Genomic DNA, 5,367 nt, shown 5'->3' with positions numbered 1-5,367 from the left:
GGTAGGGGGAGCACAGTGTCTTCCCACCTCTAGCATCCCTGAGATGCCACCTGGGATTGTTCTAGATGAGCAGTTTTTTGTTTTTTTAAAGATTTTATTTATTTATTTGAGAGAGACAGACAGTGAGAGAGAGCATGATTGAGGAGAAGGTCAGAGGGAGAAGCAGACTCCCCATGCAGCTGGGAGCCCGATGCGGGACTCGATACCAGGACTCCAGGATCATGACCTGAGCCGAAGGCAGTCGTCCAACCAACTGAGCCACCAGGCGTCCCTAGATGAGCAGTTTTGATGGCAAGGTTGGTTTTCATATGTAGCCAGGAAACGACCTCATCTCCTTCTAATAATACCTACTCCCAGGGGTCTGGTGTGTTCCTCACAGCACTAGGCAGACAAAGGATCTGGACTCAGAGTCAAGAAACCAAATCGTCTAACCTGCCTCGTCACTGTGGCTGCTAGGAGAACCCTGCAGCAAATGAGGTGGGACTGAGATGTCCATCCTGCAAACCAGTTTCCCTCAATCTGGAGAACCAAAGCTGCTATTGTACATTACTCAAGTGACGAAGAAGATTCCATACAGCTAATGTAGCTTCCATCTACCCTTGGAACTGAGCCTCGTGCTATAGTCCCTTGCTACTCCTGCTGTGATCTATGGCCCAGAGCTTCTGCATCCCCTGGAAGCTCATTATCAATGCAGCATCTTCTTTTTTTTTTTTTTTTTTTTTTAAAGATTTTATTTATTTATTTGACACACAGAGAAATCACAAGTAGTCAGAGAGGCAGGCAGAGAGAGAGGAGGAAGCAGGCTCTCTGATGAGCAGAGAGCCCGATGCAGGGCTCGATCCCAGGACCCCGGGATCATGACCTGAGCTGAAGGCAGAGGCTTAACCCACTGAGCCACCCAGGCGCCCCTCAATGCAGCATCTTCTGATTCATGTGCATATTCAAGTGAGAGAAGAGAGAAGCCCTACTGGCCATATATAGTTCCACCCTCCTTCATATATAGCTCCACCCTCCCCACAGAGCTGAGGACCCCCCAGAACCAGGCCCCTTTTAGACCTCCCTTTGAGATCTCCTGCCCAAATGGACCAAGCTTGCTTCCAAAACCTGTACTGACTTCTTCTGTAAGCCTGTTGAACCTCTGGCCTCAAGGGATGGTCAAAAGGTGACTGTGGGAGTGGCGTAGGAGCTGTTGGGGTGAGTTAGACCTTGGGCATGAAGACTTAAAAGTCCACACCTGTGTGCGTATACCCTTGCAGTACAGGATGGAGCCCAGGGGCAAGGGAGGGGGGCACCTGGGTGGCTCAATGGGTTAAGCCTCTGCCTTCGGCTCAGGTCATGATCTCAGGGTCCTGGGATCAAGCCTTGCGGTCTCTGCTAAGCAGAGAGCCTGCTTCTCGCCCCATCCCCCCGTCTGCCTCTCTGCCTACTTGTGATCTCTGTCTGTCAGATAAATAAATAAAATCTTAAAAAAAAAAAAGGACAGGTAAGGGTGGAAAGAAAGGGAACAGGTGCTGTGGGCTATAGGACTCCTCTTTTATTTGTCCTGAGTTCTTCAATAGTCAGGAATAGGCCTGTGTGATTTTATAAAACAATTTTTTTTTAAAGATTATTTATTTATTTGACAGAAAGAGAGAGAGAGATCACAAGTAGGCAGAGAGAGAGGGGAAGCAGTCTCCCCACTGAGCAGAGAGCCCAATGAGGGGCTCGATCCCAGGACTCTGGGATCATGACCTGAGCCGAAGGCAGAGGCTTAACCCACTGAGCCACCCAGGTGCCCCAAAATAATTTTTCCAATTATAGGTCGGGTATATATCTGTCTATGGCAGTCTATGATTCTGTCCCCCCTTTTTTGACCATAAAATTATCCTTTATTGAAACATTTTTCTTTGTAGTTTTTAACTAGCTGGGCATTCCACTGTACCACTATTGATGTTAACTATGATGTCATGAGGGTGGTGGCCATCAACATTGCAGCCCACAGATTGGGCAGTCACCAGGATCTCTTTAATGGTTCCAGAGAGTTCTCTGGCTAAAGATTGGTGCTGCATCTGTTGGGCAATGTTGATAATCTCATAAAAGTGACATTTCTACCATGTTTAATGTTTTTCTGCTTCTTCCCATCTCCTGGTGGTTCCATGAGGGTTTGATAATCAGGGAAGAGGCACAAGTTACCACTTCAACTGGGCCTATCTGTTCTGAATAGTCAGTTTCACTGTAACCCTCGGACCTTTCACTGGTTACCTAGGTGATGTCATCACCAGCCTTTTTTGGAGACGGGCCCGAGGGGTTGATCTTTGGGGCCAAGGCAGTTGTGGCACAAGTGCACCTCGGGTATATGACTTTGATTTCATTGGGGTCAAACTCAGGCTGCATGATGGAGGCAGCTGGTGTTGGATGAACCCGGATTCTAGTGGCTGAAGACAGTTGCAACTTTCCCTACTCTGAGCCAAAAGCCAAAAGTATGATTCCACTCTTAAGGTGGGCTTAGGTAAAACATTTCTTAGCAGAAGGGAGAATTGGAGCTGGGCTTTGATAGATGAGTAGGAGTTCAATTGGTAGAGACTGAGGGGATAGAACAAGTGAACAAAGTGAACAAAGATGTGGAGGAAGAGAAATGGGAGGCATTTGTGGAGAATGATATACTAGATGCTGGAGTATTTTCAATGTGGGGCCAGATCATGCAGGTGAGGACTTTGGTCACAGGGAGTCCTTGAAGGTTATGAGAAGGGAAGCTACAAGTGAGGGCAGTATTTAGGAGGCATTTCAGATGGAAGTATGGGTAGTAAGTTAGAGGAGGGGGGATTAGCAGTGTGGAGATCTGTATTTGACCTGAATCGAAGCAGAAACAGTGGGAACTGGAGGTAGAAGTGGATACCAAGGGGGCACCTGGGTGGCTCAGTCATTAGATGTCTGCCTTTAGCTCAGGTCATGATCCCATTGTCCTGGGATCAAGCCACTCATCAGGCTCCCTGCTCAGTGGGAAGCCTGCTTCTCCCTCTCCCACACCCCTGCTTGTGTTCCCTTTCTCGCTGTGTCTATCAAATAAATAAATAAAATCTTTAAAAAAAAAAAAAAAGAAAAGAAAAGAAGAAGTGGATATCATGGACATCAGGCAAATGTCTGCCTGGACCTGGTGACCAGTTGGATGGAAGCACAGTGTGAGTGAGGAAGAAATTTCCTGTCTCTAAGCTGCCCTGACCAAGGGAGCTGCCTTCAAAAAGGTAGAAGATGTAGAGGTTGAGGTGCCTGGTACAGGGGTAAGGGGGCACCCAGGTGGGGCGCTCCAGAGCAGCCTGGCTGGAAATAGACTTGGAAGCCATCAGCAGACAGATGGCCAAAGGAGGGATGACAACAAGAGGAGAGGGTGTAGGGGAATCCCTGAGAGAGCAGAGGGAGCAGAGTCCTTCAGTCTGCACTGACAGGTGTTCAGAAATGAGAGCCTGGGAGGTTGTCAACAAAACCTGACCTCTCATTAGGGCGCTCAAGAGGCCTCTAGTGCCACTATGACAATGCTCACATCCCTGGGGAGGATACAAGACTGGTCACAGGGGCACCTGTGATCTCTCAAGGTGGGGACTGGGGAGGTGATGACTTGGAGGCACAGGTGCATGAACGGCCTTTCCCTGCCCCAGAAACTGTCAGGGCTTTTTGGGTTACAAACCACTGGAAACCCACCCAAAGTGAATGTATCGGTTCCTGCAGCTGGATATAGGGCTCAAATAATGTTGTCAGGATGCATGTCTGTCTTTCTTTCTCTGCCTCTCATTTCTTCCTCCTCAAGTTACACATTTTCAGACCGGCTTTCCCCTTTGGTTCACAAGATGACTTTTTGCAGTGCTTGGACCCACATCCCTACACATTCAAACCCAGCAGAAAGGGACAAGAATCTTTGCTCAGCATTCCCAGCAGAAATTCTGATGTTCACTCTGATTGACCCACCTTAGGTTAAAGGGCACTTCAACCCAATCACTGTGGCTCAAGAAGTGCAATGCCCATCCCTGGGCCAGGGGGTTAGAGGTCTACCCAGACAACCTGGACTAAAAGTGGAGGCCCCTGGGTTGTACCTTTTGAAGAATGAATACTGTGGAGGCAAAAAAAAAAAAAAAAAAAAAAAAAAAAAAATCCATGACATCTTCCTTTCCCAAGAGAATTCTCCTATAAGAAAGAAAGAAGGAGGGGCGCCTGGGTGGCTTAGTGGGTTAAAGCCTCTGCCTTCAGCTCAGGTCATGATCCCAGTGTCCTGGGATCGAGCCCCACATCGGGCTCTCTGCTCAGCAGGGAGCCTGCTTCCTCCTCTCTCTCTGCTTACTTGTAATCTCTGTCTGTCAAATAAATAAATAAAATCTTTAAAAAAAAAAAAAAAGAAAGAAAGAAAGAAGGAAGGACACCTGGGTGGCTCAGTGAGTTGGAGCCTCTGCCTTGGGCTCAGGTTGTGGTCCTGGGATCCTGGGATTGAGCCCCGCATCTGGATCTCTGCTCAGCGGGAAGCCTGCTTCCTTCTCTTTCTCTGCCTGCCTCTCTGCCTGCTTGTGGTCTCTGTCTGTCAAATAAATAAGTAAAATCTTTGAGAAAAGAGGAAAAAAAAAAAAGAAAGAAGGAAAATTTCCAACAGCATTAAGCAGGTTTGCAGGACAAAATGAGTAATTATTTATTTAAAAAAGGAACATACAGGGCGCCTGGGTGGCTCAGTGGGTTAAGCCGCTGCCTTCGGCTCAGGTCATGATCTCAGGGTCCTGGGATCGAGTCCCGCATCGGGCTCTCTGCTCAGCAGGGAGCTTGCTTCCCTCTCTCTCTGCCTGCCTCTCCATCTACTTGTGATTTCTCTCTGTCAAATAAATAAATAAAATCTTTAAAAAAAATACCTCTTTAAAAAAAAAAAAGGAACATACATGATATAGTAGTTTGAAATATTTATTTAAAATGAGGTGAGAAACCACCCTGAGTGTGCAGGAAAATGCCTGCATCTAGAGCCATGGAACCGTATTTGACTTGGAGCTTCCTGGTGGCAAGGCAAAGAAACCCCACTAACTCACAGAAATCTTGTCTGCTGAGAGAAAGAGATACACTGAGCGCTCATTCTGCACTCAAATAAGGGACATTGCTTGACAAAATGACAACATATCTTCTTGTTCATTTTTAGGTAAGATGCTAAATGTTTTTCTGTGGCTCCTGCTTATAGATTTCCTCTTGCTAAGTGGACAGCATAGCATAGATCAAAGTTCAGGGAGATTTTGCCGACCCCACGCCTGCTTTCTGCTGATTTATTTAGATCTGGGAATTAGGCTGAGAGAATCAGGTGACTGACTGGGTCATCACCACATTCTCAGAGCTGCCCGGGCCTTTGGGGGTTGCTCTGTCTGTATTGGA

The 5,367-nt window shown here is 47.3% G+C and overlaps 1 pseudogene; it reads right to left on the bottom strand.

Annotated features, from left to right (window-relative positions):
- Positions 1 to 1,895: 1,895 nt before the first annotated feature.
- On the bottom strand, positions 1,896 to 2,406 carry LOC132025082 (large ribosomal subunit protein uL11-like; annotated as a pseudogene).
- Between the last annotated feature and the right edge of the window lie 2,961 nt (positions 2,407 to 5,367).

Source organism: Mustela nigripes, chromosome 9 (genome assembly GCF_022355385.1).
Source record: "Mustela nigripes isolate SB6536 chromosome 9, MUSNIG.SB6536, whole genome shotgun sequence".
Lineage (NCBI taxonomy): Eukaryota > Metazoa > Chordata > Mammalia > Carnivora > Mustelidae > Mustela > Mustela nigripes.
Note: the sequence above shows the minus strand (reverse complement) of the source record. Positions and strands in the feature narration are given on the sequence as shown.